Genomic DNA, 23,130 nt, shown 5'->3' with positions numbered 1-23,130 from the left:
GGTTTATATTTATGAAATATTTATGGGTATATTTTTATAAATATAAATATTTATAATGATGATGATTAATATTTATATTAATAAAACTAGTAATTGCTTCTAAAGGTACACCGAAGGAAGATTTGGGAAGTTCATCTTGCTAGGAATAGAGCCCACCTCTCATGACCATGTTCAAGGTTCTTAAACAATCTAGCTCAAATAATGATCATATAAGATCATCAAATCTAATAAGAATAACAATGTGTAAAAGAACCCTTAAAACTCAAGGGTGTAATGAATATAAAATAAATTTATCAACCCAAGGATGTAATACATATATGATAAATTTCTTAGATGATGTGTGTCATATTGAAATCGACGAGATCAATGAAAAAAACAATAAACAACTACCTGATTTGGAACAAATAGGTATCCTCAATTATTTGATGGTGATTTTACAAATAGTATCTAAGTAAGTTAACGAATAAAGCAATGTCTCACACCAAAAAAGAAGTAGTAGCTAACTCTTACTTTACTTAATAGTAGAAGGCTATAAGGGGCAATAGAAAGTAGTAAATCGCTGGCACGTAACTGGAAACACTAAGGATGGGTGCTAGGTGATGAGGCTTTCTCTTTAAGTGAAGCCATTTAGTACAAATACAAGTGAGATGATCTTTCCACAATTTTCTTTTATATAAAAGAATAAATAAAGAAAATATTGTACAACCAGCAATCTATCACAACCAAAAAAATCTTTTAACTATCATATTACTTCCGTTTTGAATAAATGTTAACGTGTCATCTAAATGGGAATAATTCCCTGTATATATTCACTATATGTGCAAAAATTATCATCGTGAATGTAAGGTATTATAATATTGAGAGAAAAATGTATAGTGATAACGTTTAAGTAGAAATATTCGAGGATTTTTTAGCGCCAATGCAGGCCTGCGCGTATCTAGCGGATGACACTGGCAGCACCTTCATTTTCTCGGGAAGCAATGACTTTACAATCATTTTCTGTGGTGACAACGCCACCTTCCTTCAAAGGCAACTGTCTAGTCAAGGTCAACTCTCTAATCTATCACGTGGAAGATTCGATCCATTAGGGAAGATCCTCCAAGGCAATAAAAACATACATTTTTATACATCACTATTGATATGATCGTTTGAAAACCAACCATAACGCAACCTTGACATGGTACACATTTTCCACAATGCACTACAAAGTGATAGGTTTTTTTTATTTTTTTGATAGAACACTTGCCTTACACACGCAAAGCATAAACGAAACAGACAACTCCCCTTCTCTAGGTGTCGTTGCATTCTAAGTTCCCACGACATTTGTTAGAATCGTGGATCAGTTAATCAAATTATCCCAGTGAATGTTCATATATATATATATAGAGAGATACAAACCCTGTTGCTGCTGCTATTTGATTGCTGCGATTTTATTTCTTCAAAGTGAAAAGCTCGTCCCTCGGAGGAGGCTCTAGTATAAGATATAGTTATAGTAATAGTTCCTATTACCGAAGGGCTGACAGAGAAGGAAAATGAATTGAACTCAGGATTTAGGGTTTTATGGGGTTTGTGTTTAGTGAAAAATATGGAGATAAATGTATATTCAATTTTTGTTCTAGGTATTGGCCTTGTGTTTTGCTTGTGAAGGTTTGTAATCTTGTTGTCCCATTCTTAGCAGTCAACAATTATTCTTTACCTCAATTTTTGTAAAAGAAGCAGAGATTTTGTGGGTGCCGACAATGTCTGTTTTGACACGCTCCATGAGACGCGAGAAGTCAGAGGTTTAGAGTGGTTGTAAGTCGGACATGGGTGAAGTTAACGAAATTGTGGAGGAAATGGGTGAGGCCAGTCTTTCCATATATGATTACAGCGATGAAACGTTGTTGAGGCAGCTCAACAAGTATTCTTACTATGAGACAGATGACGAGGAGCAAGACGGTGCTAAAGTTGCAGAGGATTTTGTCCTCGAACCGCTTCTTCCTCTCAAGGAACAACTTGAGAAAGATAAGGTCCTAAAATGACAAGTCAAGGATTCTTTTCTTGGCATTGCTAACTCTTAATAATATTAAAAGAGAAAAAAATTATTTGGCTTGGCAGGAGGACGAGTGCTTGGGAAGATGGAAAAAGCAACTGCTTAGCAGGATGGACATGGAGTCCATGAAAGGTATGAACATTTATTTAAATAATTTATATGCTTAAAGGAGGTATGAACATTTAATGAAGATTTCTTAAAATAATTAATATGCTTCTGCTATGTTTTCTTTGACTTTAAACTGGGAAATCTTTTGGTTATGTTTGTTCTTTTTTGCTTTGAATTTGAGATTTTTTTCCCATAATTAATGTCTATGCAATTTACAAAATGCCTGGTGCTAGATGTGAAGGTCATGAACCTTTCAATATTATCCCCAGAATGGAACGACATAATTCTCCCTATTCCATGTGCTTCTAAACTGAGTGTTTCCTCATTTACCCTTAAGGAAGGCAGTGGATACAGTGTAAATTATGTTCCTCAATTCTAGATAACATTGTGTCCCACCTAACTTACATCAAGATCCTTTCTCAGAGCTTATACTCTCACAAGATGTGCATTTATGTCAAATGAAGCACCTGATATTCAAGGAATTCGACTTATTTTCTGTGAATTTTTTAAGTGGACAATATTCGTTTTATGTTGGGAACATTTAGTCCTCAACAAAAATCGTATACGTACGTTATGGACGAAGAGATAACACCATATGGGATTCTGACAAGGGGTTATTGGATCAAAAATTTTCTTTTTAAAGTTTTCCTCCATAATAAATGGAATCTCATCTCGCAAATTTATATATATATATATATATATATATATATATTCAGTTCAACATCATTATTTTCTCTTCTTTTTCAATTTCAGTTCAACATCATCATTTTCTTTGCTTCTTTAATTCCGGTTGAAGATCACCCTTACAAAAATTTGAATCATATCTAACACATTTCTGTGTTTTTTTACTTTCGGTTTGTTCACAACGACGATAAATCTACCTGGAAATGAATTACACCTTCGAAATGTGGAAGAACTGGTAAATTTTATTCGGATTCTAATCCGAGCTGTGTTACCAGAAATGGAAAGGTAGCCACCGTTCCCGGAAAAAAACGCACAAGAAACACAACGGCACGTGAAACACCGTTTTCTACGGCCGTTTTTGTTAACCTGCATTTTTCCAGAGCTCAGTTCCTTGTAATTTGTTCCTTTAGAGTTCGTTCTCAGCTCTGTTTTTTTTGCTCTTTGCAGATATTTTTAAAAATTTCAGGTACCAAATTCCCTTCGTGTGTGTTCATAGATTCCTGCAATGAGGCATATGTTTACCAATGAGGTACCAAATGCACCAAATTTTAATAGAATCCACAGGGACAAGAATTTCTGCAAGAGCTGTGTTGAATTTCAAACGCTGTGATTCGACTGTCTTTGGGCCTTCGAATCCTCCGCCATGCATCTCATCTCAGGATTTTGCTATCATATTCTGAATTGCCTCTACTTTTTCTTAATGTCTTGGAGTTTGGAAAAAGAGTTCTATAAATGTAACATTTGGATATTCTTTATGGATGTAAAAGTGTTTGCATCGTTCACAAAGAACCCTGAAGAGTAGAGTTTCACTAAGCTCATCAAACTGCGAACTACTAGCACTCCTAATAGCAATTGAAGACCAGATACCACCTAGGTCGATTTCCCTTTTTGAAAAAGTTAATCTCTGCACTAATTTTAAGTTAATCTCCGCATTAATATATATGGCTAAAACTCATAGCTTAAACATAATTCCATATATGGTTTAAGAAGTGTACATTCACTTGTAGATTTTACTTATTGTTTATTGTTTCTCTCCAAATGGTATATTTTGGTCTTGGGTGACGTACATATGTACAATTTTTTGAAATTTCCACACATAAACAATAATTAGCAGAAGGCATAAAAAACAATAATAAGCAGAAGACATATATATAATCGTCAATTTGCTAAGCGTCAATATGAGATAAACGATACTCGATTTATTTAGTTTTTTAATTAAATTTCACTGTAAATTTAGTTGAAACTATATTGAAAATTAAAATTATTGTTTTTTATATTTTTGTTGTTTTTTCTCTCTCCTCTTTTTTTAATGTGAAACCTCCAAACTATTTTTCTCCCATTGTTGTTGTTTTTTCTCCCTCCTCATTTCTTGAATCTTGAATGTGAAACCTCCAAACTACTTTTCTCTTACCATTCTCGTTTCTAGTTTCGTTTCCCCTTTCTCGTTTCTAGTAACATAGAATCCGAGTAGTTCTCACTACCATGTTGCATGTAAACACCACAGAGTGCATGAAGCCACACAAAGATTTTCTCTAAATGAGTGATTAGAGCCCACGAGACAACTCGTCTAGTATTCCTTGTATCTTCAATGAAGTAATGGGATGAGGACATTGCATAATCCATAAATAAATTATGCATCTTTGTACGATTTATTCCATGGCTTGTCTTCGAATTTTCTTGCTAAAATCTAGAGCCAATGTTCCAGGTTTTTGTCTTTTGCCTCTAATTTGATCATGCGTGAATTATACTTGGCTGGAAACTGGTGAGGACGCGGAGATAAGTGCGCTTATATAGGAAATGTCAGAAACAATTATTGGTGTAGTAAATATCTTATGGTATGGTAAATATTGGTCGCTTTGGATTACGAAATTCTGGGCAGTTTTATAATTTGACAGGGGAATGGGTTTTTCCGTAAAAGAACGTCTTAGTTTTTGGATTACTTCACCCACATCCTGAATGTTATTATTTACATTATAAAATATGAGAACTGGAATCTTATTATTTACGTTATGTGAATTATTATTATAAAATATGAGAACTGGAATCTTATTATTTACGTTATGTGAATTATTTTTAATAAATTAATTTAGGAAAACAAAATTATTATTTAGTAAATTTCTTTTTTCTTTTTTTTAAATTTTAATAATTAAAATTTAAATATTAATAAATTAATAAGAACAATAATAAATAATTTTCTTCCCTCTTATAAAAATATTAATATATAATAATATTTATATTTGTATACCAAAAAATTTATGAATAATTATGAGATGTACTTCTTAATAAATAAATATTTAAATTTTAAAATAAACCAATAATGATAACATTACCTATAATTTACTATATCTATTCTTTTATAAATATTTAATAATTTAAATTTAAATATTAATAATATTAATATTTTTAATTTAAATATTAATAATACTAAAAAATTTTATATAGATATTTAATAATTAAAATTTAAATATTAATAATATTAAAAAATTTATCGTTATTTTCCTTCCAAAACTATAAATATTTAATAATTTAAATTTAAATATTAATATTTTTTATTTAAATATTAATAATACTAAAATTTTTTATATAGATATTTAATAATTAAAATTTAAATATTAATAATATTAAAAAATTTATCGTTATTTTCCTTCCAAAACTTATAACAGCATGAAAAAATATTATTATTATAGCATGTTTTGGATAGAATCAAATAATAAGGAATATTGTGTTAGAGGAGCACGAAAATTAGAGGCAAAAGTGTCTTTTGTTAATCTTTTCTTTGTATGGTTTAGTAGATTTTGGTCTAAGTTTTGATTTCGATTTGCAAGTTAATTAATATGAAGTTAAATTTTATGGAGAGGTAAAAATTGATATAAATATAAAGTTTAACTTGTAAATAAAAAATAATTTTGAAAAAAATAATATTGGTTAAAAAATTTAATAGTATCTTTCTTTTTAATATGGGAGAGAAATATAATTATTTTCATACTCAAAGTGGTATTGATGGATAACATTTAAAAATATATTATAACAAGAAGTATTTGAATATGGGCCTAAAATAAAATATTTCAATATGAACTGTTTATATATTAATAAAGCTATTGGAAGTAAAAAAATTTCAATGGTGTGCATATAATTAAGATATGCAATTCTTTAATGCCTAACATGGACTTGAAAAATGACACACAGACACATAACAATCTGTGTAAAACTAATTAACTATCATGGCTTACAGGGTTCAAGTCTTTGGAAATGGTTGCACCTTTAGAAATTTGTTCCCTCTAAACATATGATAAATTTTTCCCTCTAAACATATGATAAATTCTAAGATAATATGGAACTATACTAGTATTACAAGTAGCTCAAATTCAAGTGCAACTTGATGGGTGTAAGATAGATTTAAATTTAAACCTCAAAATAATGCATATATAAATTCCACCTTCTCCAACAAAAACTATAACTTCTATATAACTAGTTCTATTTATTAGTGTTTTTTTTCTCCAAAAACACTAAAACCTTTAATTACTGTACTTTAATAAAAATATTATATTAATGAAAAAATTTAAATTAATTATATTAATAAAAAATTTAACTTCTCATATAATAATATTACAAGTTCAAATATATTATACCTCACACATATAAAGAAATTCCATCCATACCAAACATTGTAATGTGCATGCATGCACCCAAAGTAAAACAAACTTATTGGTCGACCAACATTTTAAAACACCAACACCAAATTTGAATCCAACACAATGTTGATTCAGTGTAATCTCAAAAGTTAAAAGTACACTTGCAATTCAAATCCAACATAACATTAACCAATACACACCTCGGATTACAGAGAGGATATTATAGTGCTACTCGATAAGCATTGAAGGTTTTCTACTTTTGACATGAAGATAATTTATCTAAATGCAACATAACTTTAACAAATACACACTTCGGATTACAGAGAGGATAGTATAGTGCTACTTGATAAGCATGGAAGGCTTTCTACTTTTGATATGAAGATAACTTATATAAATACTTCACGACATATAATATCACAAACAAATGCTAACCTTCACCTTCACTTCCATGGGACAAGATAAAGCACAACGAACTAACAATGGTTGTTTTAGTTACATTGAAATATCTCAAATTCATATCAGTGACATGAAGTTCAGGATACATACAATATTGAATTTGGACACATAACATTTGAAAGTGAATACGTCAAAAACATGTGACACTCTTGCTCTCCTATGCTTGTAATCATTTGGTTTACATTGAAGATCTAGAACAACGTCCTATGAGATCTTCAGCAACATTTTATAGGTATTCAAGAGAATAGACGAAGTTGATTATAATTTATCGAGTAAAAGAGATGGTCAAGCACGTGTAGAGCGAAATAATATTGTTCCTCAGGGGAAACATGGAGAAGGCGGTGAGAGACAGATATGTAGTCCGCATCATATTCAATGATCTAACGTCCCTCTTTGACGAATATGATCTAACGTCCCTCTTTGACCGTTATATCGCCTCACCCGTCTTTGACGAATATGATCTAACGTCCCTCTTTGACCGTTATATCGCCTCACCCGTTCACAAATTCTAGATTGAATTAGTTGCCTTCAAAACACACCACTTATTCATCAAACCTGGTTCATTGCTTCCTCTCTTATTGCACAAATTTTTGGAAAACAAAATCTTGAATTTCCTACAATTTTCACACAAAATGGTTGGGTCATAATGGCTATATAGTTAGTATGTGAAACATGTTGTATAAGTGTAATGATCAGGAATTCCCTTCATAACTATACAATTTTCTTTTATATAGTTTCTTATTTTTTATAATTATGGGTAAATTTATTTTAAAAAGTATTTTTTTTTAAAAGTGTTTTTTAGAAAAATCAATTTCTACTTATATTTTAAGTTTTTATCTTTCTTTTGTTTTCCCAATAATTGCTCTAAAAAATTTCACAGAAATTGGTTTGGACATAATGGTTTTGTAGTTTCTCTTTTATGGGACATGTTGCCTCAATACGTGATACACATGCTTTTTATTTTACTTTTTTTTGCCATAATTTCTTCTGCAACTTTGAGACAAATTGGTTTTATCATAATGATTTTTGTAGTTACTCTTTTATGACATGTTTTATGTGGGAGTGTGCGGAATCAAAAAGGGATATACTTATTTCTTGGTGTCTTCAAATTTCCTTTATAACTATAAATTTTTCTTTAAATTGTGTTTAACTATAAAAGAAAAAACGACATTATTTTTTCTCCTCGTTTAAATATGGGTAAATTGAATCCCTTTTTTGCTAGCTAAATGTTTAGATAAAAATTTCAATTTGTCCTTTTACATATTTGTTTATCGGTTTGATGGTAATGATCATGCCTTTCCTCTTTAATGTCATGTGTTGAGTGGGTGCGTGTAGAGTCACTTTCACACACATCTATTTTATCACATCTTGAAATTTTTTACAACTATAGAATTTCTTTGGAATTATTTTTTTCTTGTTCTTTTGCTAAATTGAGACACTTTCCCATATTACCAAGAAAAACTACATGAATTTTATGACCAAACCAACTTAGTAAGAGGTATTATGGAAATAAGAATAAATAAATAAAAGATAAAGACAAATTGAGTTTTGCAAAGAATACATTTAACCCACGAGCAACTTCCCTCAGTTTACCAACATTTAACTTACACCCAACTTGCTTCAATTAACCCATATTTAAAAGAGAAGAAATAATTGTATTTACAACTATAGAATCTTTTTGGAATTATTTTTTTCTCCTTTAATCATGGGTAAATAGAGGCACTTTATCATGTTGCCAAAAAAGAACTACATGACTTTTATCATGAAACTAACTTAGTAGGGGGTTAAGTCACATACAAATTGCTTCAATTTACCCATGTTTAAAAGAGGAGAAAGAATTGTATTTACAACTATAGAATCTTTTTCGAATTTGTTTTTTCTCCTTTTTTAATCCTTGGTAACTTGAGACACTTTCCCATATTTCCAAAAAGGAACTACATGACTCTCATGCCCAAACTAACTTAGTAAAAGGTATTAGGGAAATAAGAAAAAAAAATTAAAAAATTAAAAATAAAGATAAATTGAGTTTTGTAAATAACACATTTACCTCATGAGCAACTTCCTTCAATTTAAGAACATTTAAATCACACACAACTTGCTTCAATTAACCTATATTTAAAAGAGTAGAAAGAAAAAAAAAAAAACAAGGTTAATTTTCTAAAAATAAAATTATAATATACAAAAATATATTTTTTTATTCAAAATTATATAAATTTTTTTATCTTTAAAGAATAAATATATATATCAAGATATGTAAATATTTTGAAAACATTCCAATCAAATAAGTAAACTTAATTCTTAAAAATAAGTACGAATAATATTGTGGAAATACAAAGTCGAATAATTACGTATACAAAGTAATCACTAACACACAAGTTTCAGAACCCACACTTAAGTTGTATTCACTATTTTTAATTAGTAAATATTTTCATTTTCTAATACTGTGACAAAATATGTTTTATTAAGTTAGTAATATTCTAATTTTTATAATAAAAATTGCAATTAGTCTAGTCATATAAATTAAATGATTAATAAGTATAAGTTAAATGATTAATAAATATTGATCAATATCAATTTATGACAAACTTCACAATACTTATTTTATTAAATATTTTAAATTGTTAAAATTTTAAAAATCACAAAATTTATTTGAATTATAATTTTATTTTAAATTAGTATTATTAATGTAATTATTTTTTTTGCTAAGGCAAGAGTGGATCCTTCTATTCAATTAAAAAGAGAAATATTGTACAAAGGCCATTGCGGCTATGGGGCCTGCCAATATGACAGGCCAACCCCAGAACAAGGTCACAAAACGACAAAGCATATTCAAGGACGTAGGCCCGCCAAAGCAAACCTACACTCCAAAACTGATCGTTAGATCATGAACTAATGATCCAATGGATAATAAAGATATCGGGTGGCCAACAAGCGCACCTTTTAACAAAAAAATCGGACCTGATAAGCCCATTAGACCATAATCTATAATCTTATCAAGTCCAATTTTGGCTTAACCTTCGATCACTTTAACCCTCCAAAATCCACCATCTGCGCGCGATCCCGGAGAGGTCTTGTGAACAGCTCGAAACATAACCCCTGACGTGGACCCACCAACTTGCACACAAAATCCTGGCTGTAGATTATCTCCGCTTGATCCAATAGTTATGGATCATATCGCACGGGCTAAGAGTATCGATAGCTAGCGCGCGATGAAGGAGGTAATTCCACCCCACCCCTATCCATGTGTTGCATGGTGAGCGGAATCGCTCCCAAATGAGAAAAACCACTTCCTGCTTGATGAGCTTGCGAAATACTGGAAACCATCAAAATGGCCGTAAAGTTGTTCACCGGAATAAAAGTTGGGGCTTTGCGGTTGTCGAGAAAATCCGGTTCCCACTCATGGGCCACAAGGAGATGAAGATCCCTGAGACGTCTGGATTGTCATTACCTGCGTTAATGAGGCCGCCATAGACCTGCCCCCTAAAAGGGATCACACTTATGTCAAAACACTTCATGATGAAACTAGAATAACTGTACCCCGTTACTGTGGCTCTGTGTCAGTAAAAACGGTCTCTTGATTTTCCTGCTGCTATTGTCAGTCGCTAAGGGCTTTGGATGAACATCCATACTTCATCCTGTCATCTGTTATCTCCTCCCACCAGCAGCAGAGATCAATATGCTTATTTCGTACCCCCTCATTGGCACGCCAATCCGCCACTTTGTTGGCTTCCCTACAAACATGCACCAACCCGAGGGTTCTCAACTGTCTTAGGTGCACTTGGATTCTTTGGTAGACTTTCAGAAGCCGCCAATGTTCTGAGATTTTCTCAGGAGCAGCTCCAGCATTTATCCTTTTTACTGAGTTAATGACAAGTTCTGAATCAGCCTCAATGATGACATTTTGAATGTTGTACTTGAGCAATATTTCCAGGTATGATTCCATTGCCATGAGCTCAGCCATATTGTTAGTAGCTTTACCAAGATAACTATGGAAGATGACCTGTATGTGTCCTTCCTCATCCCTCAGAACCCCTCCATAACCTGCTTCTCCTGGATTCCCTTTTGAAGCCCTGTCTATGTTGAATTTTAAAAAACCATGAGAAGCGGGTTGCCATGAAGACTTTTCTGTTGAGGTTTTCTTGATAATATACCTGGAACCTTGAGGGGGATTGACCTTGAGCAGTAATTTCTTCAATATTCTTGTCTCTCTCTGTTCAATAGGTTTACCTATAGCTTCTCCTCCCATCATATGTACAGTTTCTTTAAGTTGTTTAAGGACCAGTTTGAGGATGTTACTCACCGGACTCACTTTCTCCTTGAAAATCCTATTGTTACGCTCCTTCCAGACATTCCAGATTAAGAATCATAGGGTCAGCGTCCAGGCAGAGTTTATGATCTCATTATCCGAGAAATTTTTCCTCTAGTTCTTCAAAGTGGTGATAATGTCATTAACATCTCTCTGTATTTGCTCAAAGACTTCTCCAACCCAATTCCAAAGAGTTGTGGTAAAATTGCATCTATTCAGGAGATGATTTGTAGTTTCTTCCTATTGTCTACATAAATGACATCTTGAGGGGCCAAAAAAACCTCTTTTTGTTAGGTTATCCCATGTCAGAATCTTACCCTGTTGAACTAGCCACTTGAACAGTTTTGCTTTCATCCAATTAGGATTTTACCATATTTATTTCCATGTCTTATCAGTGTTGGGATGGTTTAGCCCTGCCTCTATTCTTTTGGCTTCCTTAAGGTTGAAGAGACCTGTCTTGTTTTTCCCCCATCTTAGTTGATCATTCAAGTTTGTGTTCAAGATTTGTCTTTTGTCTAAAAGACCTTGAAGGGTTGTGGCTTGAGTGTGCAACATGCCCATTCCACTATAATCTGGAAGTTTCCAAGTTCTCCATTTCTTATCATTCCTTTCTTGGTCGCAATAGTCACTTACCCACTTTAGTCCGTTGCTCATGGTATGAGTATGAATGTCTGCTAATTCTTCACTTCGTAGATTGTCCTCCTGTTGCCAATTGTCCTCCCAGAACCAAGCCAGGTTCCCGTTTCTGATCTCCCAGAAACTATGGTTTTGGACTAGGGCTCTGTTCTCCCATGCCCTATTCCAAATTGCAGAACCTTTTACCTGTCCTGTCATTCTGTTTAGATTTTTGTCCTGCCATTCCCTAGCATATTTATTCTTCCAGATTTTTGCCCAAGAGGCTTGAATTTCTTTCAGCCATCTCCACCAAATTTTGGTACCAAGAACTCTATTGAGAATTCCTGGGTCATGAAGACCCAAGCCACCATGGGACTTAGGTTTGCATACTCTGTCCCATGCCACAAGGGCCCATTTCTTCTTTTCTTCACCTTTCCCCCATAGAAAGTCTCTCTAAATGCTTCTTATATTGGTCATTACATTGGTTGGTGCTGGAACGACAGATATCATATAGATAGGATACTTTGTAGGACAGCCTTAGTGACAACTAGTCTCCCTGCTAGATTAAGTGCTCTGTTTTTCCATTTGTTGACCTTATCTTTTAGCTTATTAAGAACGGGCTCCCAGATGTCCTTGTGAAGTAGTTTTTTAGTGAGAGGAACTCCCAGGTACTTCACAGGTAGTGTCTCCCTTAGAAAGCCCAAAATTCTGGAAAGATTTCTTTGAATTGAAATATCTATATTGAGAAAGAAGATTTTTGATTTAGTGAGACTTACCTCAGTGCCTGTTGCCCTAGCAAACTCACTCAGAATCAGTTTGAATGCTTTGGCTTCCTTAACAGTGGGAGTACCTTGAAGCATAGTGTCATCCACAAATTGTTGATGTGTCACCGTGTCCCCACCATTAGTGAGTCTCAAACCGTGAATTCTCCCTTCCTCCTTAGCAGGTCTGATAGCTCTTCCTAACCCTTCCATCATTAGAATGAAGAGGAAAGGAGAAAGAGGATCTCCTTGCCTTAGACCTCTAGAACGCTTGAAGGTTTTGGAAGGAGCGCCGTTGAGAAGAATTGAACAGCTTGCTATGGTAACTAGCGCCATAACCCATTTTATCCAATTGTGATCAAAGCCATAGGCTTTTAAAATTGCCCTTATATATGACCAGCTAAGTTTTTCATAGGCCTTTACTATGTCTAGTTGCATTATCATTCCAGCCTGTTTGTTGGTAATGAGTGAATGAACCATTTCATGTGATTGTATTATATTATCTAGAATTTGTCTTCCTTCCACATAGTCTATTTGTTCCTCTGAAACTAGGGTTGGGAGGAGAGGTTTAAGACGATTGGCAATGACTTTGGATATAATTTTGTAGATCACATTGCATAATGCTATAGGTCGAAATCTGTCTTGAGAGGTGGCCTTTTCCTTTTTGGGGATTAAGTCTATGAAGGATTCATTGAGCGCCTTTAAGACTTTCTTAAATCTTCGAGAGTCTTCCACTACCTCTAGGATGTCCTGTTTCACTATCTTCCAACAAGCTTTGAAATAGTCCACATTGAAGCCATCCAGGCCTGGTGCTTTCCCATTTTGCATCTCTTTCACTACTTCCTCAATTTCTTCCAATGTTACTGGTCTATTGAGATTGAAATTATCTTCTCTAGTGACCAATTTAGGGATGTGCTGAGTGAATTTTTCTGTAAATTGGTATCTATCTTCCGAGGTTTCCTCAACATTTTTCTAGAAATGCTGGAGTAGAACTTTCTCCATCTCTTCATGAGTGTTTCTCTCTACACCATGCTGATCTGTAAGTTTCACAATTCTATTGTTGTTTCGGTGAGCTATGGTGGATCTGTGGAAGAATTTGGCCCATGTGCTTTTTCCATTGTTAATGTAATTATGACTAATGATAAAATAAAGTAATATCGAAGTTATATATATATATATATATATATATATATATATATATATATAGATATATATATATATATATATATATATATAAAGTCATGTAATTGTCAACTATGTAAGTTAGTCCCACTTTATAATAAAGATTCATAATTTGTAAGTAGGATTTTTTACAATATCAATTGCCAATATCATGGGTAATCAATACTACATGTCCAAAAATCCATAACTCGTTTCATATGAAACTTGTTCATATGACATTTTTTTAATTAATCAATTTAATTAAAACGACAAAGATGGCATAACTATTTTGGAGATGAATATCAATTTTTGATTTGTGAATACTATTAAAAATATTCTAGAATATTCCATGAAGGCTAAATTCCTAGTATCCACCTAATAATTATTCATAATTGAATTAAAATTTTAAAGGTTCTATTCCAAAGTGAATATGCCTATGGATGTAATTAAATATTTGTGTCAATCCAACACCCAAGATGAAGGTAAATCACTGAAAAAGTATTGACTGTGTGACAAAGATATTTTGAAGGGAGGCTCAATTTTGCCTCACCTGCACACATTAATTGTTTGATACCTTTAAAGCTTCCCTCGAAGACACACAAGGAAGAGGGATTTCTAGGTTTTGTTAAAGCGTTAATCTAACTATTCTATGTTTTGGTGTTTTTTTGGACATATTTTCGAGAGATTGTTAGAATGAAAATTTTGAATTGTGAATTTTATATAATTGTAATGCTTAAAATTTCTGTTGAGATTTTTCTGTTTTAGTCAAAATAGGCAAAATCCCAGTGTGTGACAACAATAGAAAATCTGTTGCTGGATTATCTCCAGGTTGTTGGGAGAGATTTAATGCATCCTAAATTTGATGTGAGAAGCAGTTAGATTCTCCTTGCTATACAATAGGCAGTCATACGGATAGCTGGGTGTAATGTGAGAGTTTATGTAATCTCCTGTTTGATTAATAAAATATTGTCGATGCCTTAATTGTGTGGACGTAGCCCAGATTGGTTGGGTGAACCACGTTAATTCTCTGTGTCTTTATGTGCTTGAATTTCTGCTGTGTATTTGTTTCTATGACTGTTGTGCATCTGATCTCCAACAATTGGTATCAGAGCGATGTTGGAGCACAGCTGAGCGCTGGTCGTGGATTAGAGCTGTTGCGTGGATGTTTGCTGCTGTGTGTAGATCGTGGATTAGCGCTGAGACAAATTCTATACCTGCGTGCTGTTGCGTGGAGGAATGGCACATTACCTTGTGTAAAGCTGTTTTGGAGCGTGCGTGAAGCGCTGTTTCGTGGAGTCTTAACGGTATGTTACTTAGCATACTCTTGGTGCATATTTTAAACAACGTGGGTATGTGTATAGCGTGGAAACAATAATTATTTAAAAACAGCGTGGATAGATTATTTCAAAACGGCGAACATCGTGGTTTTGTTTTTTGGTGTTGCGTGGGTATATCTATTGTAAACAGCGTTGATATATATTTATAAAGTGCGTGGCAATGGAATTACATTGAAACCTACGTGGATGTGTTTTTTAAAAACATGGTGGATATATTATAACCTGCGTGAGCATTTGTTATAACGGTGCGGATTTACGTTTTGAAACCGGCGTGGATATCTATTGAAACTGCGTTTTGAAACTATTTTGCTTAGTATGTGTATGGACACCTGCGTTAAAACGACGTACAGGTGGATATATGTATTTAAGTCTGCGTGGATAGATTAAATCCATACGTTGTGTTGATTTTTTAAATATATGCGCTGTATATATGGTGTTTTGGGATTGGCGCGGGATTTATGAAAACAGTAGCGCCAATCTCCTGAAATAGCGCCGAATCACATTATTTAAGCGCGCCAATGCGCCAATTCTCTAGTTAGCGCAAATTTTAAAGGTATAAACGCGCCAATTTGTCATCACTTAAAGCGTTTTTTAATTGGCGTGGTCCTTGTAATTATTAGCAAGCGCCATTTGTATTTTACATGCTAATATGAGTTTTATACAGCAAAGCACAAAGGTTTGTTTTTTGTTTTAAAAAGGCGAAGATAATCTGAGGCATAGGCATTGATTCAGATTCAATTTTGTTTTGTTATTAAATTGAAATTGGAGATTCTTTGTTTTTTAAGACGCGATGGCAAAAACGCAGAGTGCCCGTTTTGAAATAGAGAAATTTAATGGGAAAAATAATTTTGAGATCTGGAAGGTAAAGATGCACGATCTGCTGGTTCAACAAGGTGTGGCGAAAGCACTGTTGGGGAAAAACAAAAGGCCTCCTTCAATGACGGAGGATGAATGGGATGAGATGGACGATAGAGCTCTGAGCGCAATTCGGTTATGTCTGGCGGACGATGTTCTGTTCAACATTGTGTCAGAGAAAACTGTCGCAGGCTTGTGGTCGAAGCTCGAGAAGCTCTATATGACGAAATCTTTGACAAATCGGATTCTCCTGAAATGGCAGCTTTATGGTTTGCGGATGAAAGAAGGTACCTCGATTGCTGATCACCTGAATGTTTTTAATACCTTACTGGTGCAATTAGACAGTCTAGATGTGAAATTTGATTCAGAGGATAAGGCAATAACTCTATTATGTTCTTTGCCTGAATCCTGGGATCACTTTGTTACTTCCATAAGCTTTAGTACATCAGAAATCCTTGAGTTTGACGATGTTGTTGGAGCCTTGTTGGCTGAGGAGACGAGGAAGAGGTCGAATGCAGACACCTCTACATCAGAGGTAATGATGGCCAGAGGTCGCTCAAGAGAGAGACACTCCGGGGGAAAGCATAGCGACTCTCACTCAAAGTCCAAAGGAAAGAAACCAAAGGTGAAGTGCTGGCATTGTAGCAAGGCTGGACATCTGAAAAAGGATTGCTAGAAGCGAAAGCAGGCTGCTAAAGAAGGCTCTTCGACAGAAAAGAAGGAAGCCAACACCACAGATACAGGTTCAATATCTGGTTCAGGTATGAGTGATGAGGTATTTTCTGTTAATGTTTCAAAACATGATCAACATTGGTTGTTAGATTCCGGGGCATCTAACCACATGTGTATACATAGAGACTGGTTTAAAACATATAGATCAGTTGATGATGGAGTCGTGTACATGGGTAATGATGTCACTTGCAGTATTGTTGGAATAGGAAGTATACAACTGCAAATGTTAGATGGCACAACCAAATTGTTAACTGATGTAAGACATGTACCAGATCTAAGAAAAAATCTAATTTCATTAGGAGCACTGGATATGAATGGATATAAAATTGTAATTCAAGGTGGAGTTATGAAAATCTATAAAGGTATCTTACTAGTAATGAAGGCTAAGAAGGTAGGAAATCTTTTTCAATTAGAAGGTAGAACTGGGTCAGATCATGTGTCGGTGTCTGAACAGGACAGTAGTTCCATTCGCCTATGGCATCAAAGATTGGGCCATATGAGCAAACGAGGATTGAAAATTTTGGCTGACCGAAAGTTACTTCCTAATCTAAGATCTGGAAAGTTAGATTTCTGTAAACATTGCTTGTTTGGAAAACAAAGTAAACAAAAGTTTAAAACAGGCAAACATACTAGTAAAGGGATACTTGATTATATTCATTCAGATGTTTGGGGTCCAGCCCCTACAGCGTCGTATGGTGGCTTGTCGTATTTTGTGTCGCTTATTGATGACTTTTCTCGGAAAGTATGGGTCTACATGTTGAAAAAGAAGTCTGATGTTTTTACAGTTTTCAAGCAGTTTAGAGCATTGGTAGAAAACAACACTGGTAGAACTATAAAATGTTTAAGAACTGACAATGGTGGTGAGTTTACTTCCAAGGAGTTTGACAGCTATTGCAAGGATGCAGGGATCGAGAGACATAAGACCACGGTTTATACTCCTCAACAGAATGGAGTTGCTGAACGCATGAACAAGACTCTTCTAGAGAGAGCAAGGTGTATGCTGAGTAACGCCGGGTTGCAAAAGGAGTTGTGGACAGAAGCAGTGGCAACAGCTTGTTATGTGATAAACCAATCTCCATCAATGGCGATAGGCTGCAAGGTTCCGCAAGAGGTATGGAAAGGACACCCTTGTGACTATTCTAAACTCAGAGTGTTTGGTTGTGAAGCATATGCTCTAGTGCCTAAACATCAGCGAACTAAATTAGATCCAAAGTCTAAAAGGTATGTCTTTGTTGGGTATGGTGATGGAACAAAGGGATTTAGATTGCGGGATCCTACTACCCGCAAAATCATCATCAACAGAGATGTAAAGTTTGATGAATCCTCTCTTGTACAGTTAGATGTAGATAATAAATTGAAACAGGATGATGTATCTGATTTTCAGCACATTCAGTTTGACAACACTTCTTCTGATAGTCGTGATGATCATAGTTCAGATTCTAGTCATGAACAGGTTTCAGAATCAGATTATGAACAGGGTTCAGATGGAGGACATGAACAGGTCTCAGATGGTGATCATGAAGTAGTTCCTACAGATGATAGACAGCCAATTGTGGAAGCACCATAAACATTCTTAAGGAGGTCTACAAGGATCAAACGCCCTCCGAGAAGGTATGATGATCATGTTACTTCAGTTGCTTTGATCGCTAATGATGATGAACCTTTGTGTTATCAGGAAGCTGTAGAAGGTTCAAATAGTGACAAATGGAAAGCGGCCATGAAGGAAGAAATGATGGCCTTAGGTAAGAATGGCATGTGGGATCTGGTTGAACTTCCGAAAGGCAGGAAAACTGTGGGATGTAAGTGGGTGTTCAAGGTGAAACGGGGTGTGAATGATACGGAAGACAGGTACAAAGCGAGACTGGTTGCAAAAGGGTTTTCTCAAAAAGCTGGCTTAGACTTTCATGAGATATTTTCACCAGTGGTTAAAATTGTTTCAATTAGAATTGTGTTAGCATTAGTGGCTTTGTTTGATTTAGAGTTGCAACAATTAGATGTTAAGACTGCATTTCTACATGGAGACTTAGATGAGGAAATATATATGGAACAACCGGAAGGGTTTGTTCAGCATCGCAATGAGAAATTTGTCTGCAGGCTCAAGAAGTCATTATATGGTCTGAAGCAGTCGCCTCGGCAGTGGTATAAGAAGTTTGATTCTTTCATGTTGAGTCAGAAATATGTAAGAAGTGAATATGATCATTGTGTTTACTTTAAGCAGTTAAATAATGACATGTTCATTATCTTAGTGTTGTATGTTGATGATATGCTTTTAGCAAGAAAAAGCATTGACAAAATCAATAGGTTGAAGACTCAGATGGCAAGGACGTTTGATATGAAAGATCTAGGAGCGGCAAGACAGATTTTGGGCATGGAGATTTTCAGAGACAGGAGTAATGGTAAGCTCTGGCTATCACAACAGAAGTATGTTGAGAAAATACTTTTGAGGTTTGGTATGAATAATGTGAAGCCTATGTCAGTCCCTTTAGCTTCCCATTTTAAGCTTTCTTCAAGTTTATGTCCTAATACCGATGAAGAAAAGGATTATATGTCTCGAATTCCATATGCCAATGTAGTAGGGTGTTTAATGTATGCGATGGTGTGTACGCGACCAGATATTTCTCATGTAGTTGGGGTTGTCAGCAGGTACATGGCAAATCCGGGTAAAGAGCATTGGTCAGCAGTAAAATGGGTGCTTCGGTATATGAGAGGCACAAGTAGTTCTTGTATTTCTTACAATAAGAGTAGTGAATCTGTTTGCGGATATGTTGATTCTGATTTTGCAGGTGATTTGGATAAGAGAAGGTCAACTTCAGGGTATGTCTTTACTCTTGCAGGTGGAGCTATTAGTTGGATGTCAAAGCTACAAAACATTGTTGCTTTATCCACTAATGAAGCAGAGTACATTGCTGCTTCGCATGCTTGCAAAGAGGCGGTTTGGTTGAAAGGTTTGCTTGGTGAGTTTGGTAGGTTACAGGACAACATCAGGTTACTTTGTGACAGCCAAAGTGCAATACATTTGGCTAAGAATCCAGCCTATCATAGTAAATCAAAGCATATTCCAATCAAGTATCATTTTGTAAGATAGGTTATCACTGAAGGGGGAGTCTCTCTCGAAAAGGTGCATACAAAGGAAAACAGTGCAGACATGTTCACGAAACCAGTTTTGTTAGAGAAGCTACGTTGGTGTTTGGCTTCTCTTGGCATGCAGAAAAGATAGAAATAATAAACAAACTGGGCATCAGGCTAATTGTTGTCAAGGTGGAGATTGTTGAGATTTTTCTGTTTTAGTCAAAATAGGCAAAATCCCAGTGTGTGACAACAATAGAAAATCTGTTGCTGGATTATCTCCAGGTTGTTGGGAGAGATTTAATGCATCCTAAATTTGATGTGAGAAGCAGTTAGATTCTCCTTGCTATAAAATAGGCAGTCATATGGATAGCTGGGTGTAATGTGAGAGTTTATGTAATCTCCTGTTTGATTAATAAAATATTGCTGATGCCTTAGTTGTGTGGACGTAGCCCAGATTGGTTGGGTGAACCACGTTAATTCTCTGTGTCTTTATGTGCTTGAATTTCTGCTGTGTATTTGTTTCTATGACTGGTGTGCATCTGATCTCCAACAATTTTTAGTGCTAAATTTATTTATAGATTCAAAAACATATTTTAAATGTTAACTATCAAACGAAAAAATATTTTATCTAATTTAAATAAAAAACTTTAAACTATAAAATAATTAAACAACACATCAATCCTTATCCACTTCACTACCGACAAAGTAGTTAACGTTGCAATAAATAACATAGAGATTATGTGATTGAATTAGCAACCTCTATATCACTTATTATAACATAACATTAAATGCTTTATAATAGCGTAAATTTATAACCATCCTGAAGAGCTACTCATTTTGGTCATCACACGTGATGCTGCAGGTTGTTAATTGATGTGACTCCGGTGCATGTGACTTGGCGTAACACTGTGATAAAGGAAACATGTGGAAATATGACATTGTAAATTATTTATTTAAACCAGTGATATCAATTAATTATTTAAACATGAAAAGTATGGCTATTTATATTTAAATTTTAATTGTTATTTATATTTAAATTTTAAACCATAATTATAATATTGGATAATTTATGAAATTTTACATTACGATGAAATGAGAAAAGAGATGTTGAACAATATTCATTACGTATTTCATTTATTCATCACTTCTCTGGGTTGTCTCTTATCATAAGCATTATGCGACATTCGTCTTATTAGGCAAGTTATATTTCATTATAAGTCCTATACATGTATTAAAATATATTTTTTATCATTATATTTTAATTAAAAAAATTACATTTTAATTAGTAATAATTTATTTAAATTAAATTATCAAAATATATATTTAAATTATATTTATATAATTTGTAAGTTTTTTTAATCATTTTATTTTTAATATTTGACATAAAAAAATATAATTTATTTAAATTAAATTATAAAAATTAAAATTAATGTTTTACATTTATGTGGGGAATATAAACCAATATAACGCATTGTAACAGGATAAAAATCATTATTCATATTTAGTTATGGTTTTTATTTTTTTTTGGGGTAATAAAATATATATATATATATATATATATATATACTAGTAATATTAAAGTTAAATATAATTAATGTAATAAATATGTTAGGTTTATATTTATGAAATATTTATGGGTATATTTTTATAAATATAAATATTTATAACGATGATGATTAATATTTATATTAATAAAACTAGTAATTGTTTCTAAAGGTACACCGAAGGAAGATTTGGGAAGTTCATCTTGCTACAAATAGAGCCCACCTCTCATGACCATGTTCAAGGTTCTTAAATAATCTAGCTCAAATAATGATCATATAAGATCATCAAATCTAATAAGAATAACAATGTGTTAAAGAACCCTTAAAACTCAAGGGTGTAATGAATATAAAATAAATTTATCAACCCAAGGATGTAATACATATATGATAAATTTCTTAGATGATGTGTGTCATATTGAAATCGACGAGATCAATGAAAAAAACAATAAACAACTATTTCATTTGGAACAAATAGGTATCCTCAATTATTTGACGGTGATTTTACAAATAGTATCTAAGTAAGTTAACGAATAAAGCAATGGCTCACACCAAAAAAGAAGTAGTAGCTGACTCTTACTTTACTTAATAGTAGAAAGGTATAAGGGGCAATAAAAAGTAGTAAATCGCTGGCACCTAACTGGAAACACTAGTGATGGGTGCTAGGTGATGAGGCTTTCTTTTTAAGTGAAGCCATTTAGTTCAAATACAAGTGAGATGATCTTTCCACAATTTTCCTTTATATAGAAGAATAAATAAGGAAAATATTGTACAACCAGCAATCTATCACAACCAAAGAAATCTTTTAACTATCATATTACTTCCCTTTTGAATAAATGCTAACGTGTCATCTAAATGGGAATAATTCCCTATATATATTCACTATATGTGCAAAAATTATCATCATGAATGTAAAGTATTATAATATTGAGAGAAAAATGTATAGTGATAATCAAAATTTATCAATAATTTTGATGATAAAAACACTAAATTAAATAGTGGATACAACATGATGATTACTTATTTAAGTAGAAATATTCGAGGATTTTTTTTAGCGCCAATGCCGGCCTGCACTTATCTAGCAGATGATGCTGGCAGCACCTTCATTTTCTCGGGAAGCAGTGACTTTACAATCATTTTCTGTGGTGACAAAGCCACCTTCCTTCAAAGGCAACTGTCTAGTCCATTAGGGAAGATCCTCCAAGGCAATAAAAACATACATTTTTATACATCACTATTGATATGATCGTTTGAAAACCAACCATAACGCAACCTTGACATGGTACACATTTTCCACAATGCACTACAAAGTGATAGGTTTTTTTTATTTTTTTTATAGAACACTTGCCTTACACACGCGAGGCATAACCGAAACGTGACAACTCCGCTTCTCTAGGTGTCGTTGCATTGTAAGTTCCCACGACATTTTTAGGATCGTGGATCAGTTAATCAAGTTATCCCAGTGACTGTTCCTATATATATATATATATATATATATATTTTGTAGAGATACAAACCCCGTTGCTGCTGCTATTTGATTGCTGCGATTTGATTTTTTCAAAGTGAAGAGCTCGTCTCTCGGAGGAGGCTCTACTATAAGATAAGATATAGTTATAGTAATAGTTCCTATTACCGAAGAGCTGACAGAGAAAATGAATTAAACTCAGGATTTAGGGTTTTATGGGGTTTGTGTTTAGTGAAAAATATGGAGCTAAATGTATGTTCAATTTTTGTTCTAAGTATTGGCCTTGTGTTTTGCTTGTGAAGGTTTGTAATCTTGTTGTCCCATTCTTAGCAGTTAACAATTATTCTTTACCTCAATTTTTGTAAAAGAAGCAGAG

General features: G+C 33.7%; 1 pseudogene; it reads left to right on the top strand.

The window, feature by feature from the left end:
* The first annotated feature begins 1,739 nt into the window (after positions 1-1,739).
* LOC149152235 (uncharacterized) lies at positions 1,740-23,119 on the top strand (annotated as a pseudogene).
* Positions 23,120-23,130: the final 11 nt, after the last annotated feature.

This window comes from Pinus tabuliformis, chromosome 9, assembly GCF_031772625.1.
Source record: "Pinus tabuliformis cultivar Carrire ecotype Pingquan chromosome 9, CPIR1, whole genome shotgun sequence".
NCBI classification, from domain to species: Eukaryota; Viridiplantae; Streptophyta; class Pinopsida; order Pinales; family Pinaceae; genus Pinus; species Pinus tabuliformis.
This window is presented reverse-complemented; position numbering and strand designations above follow the sequence as displayed.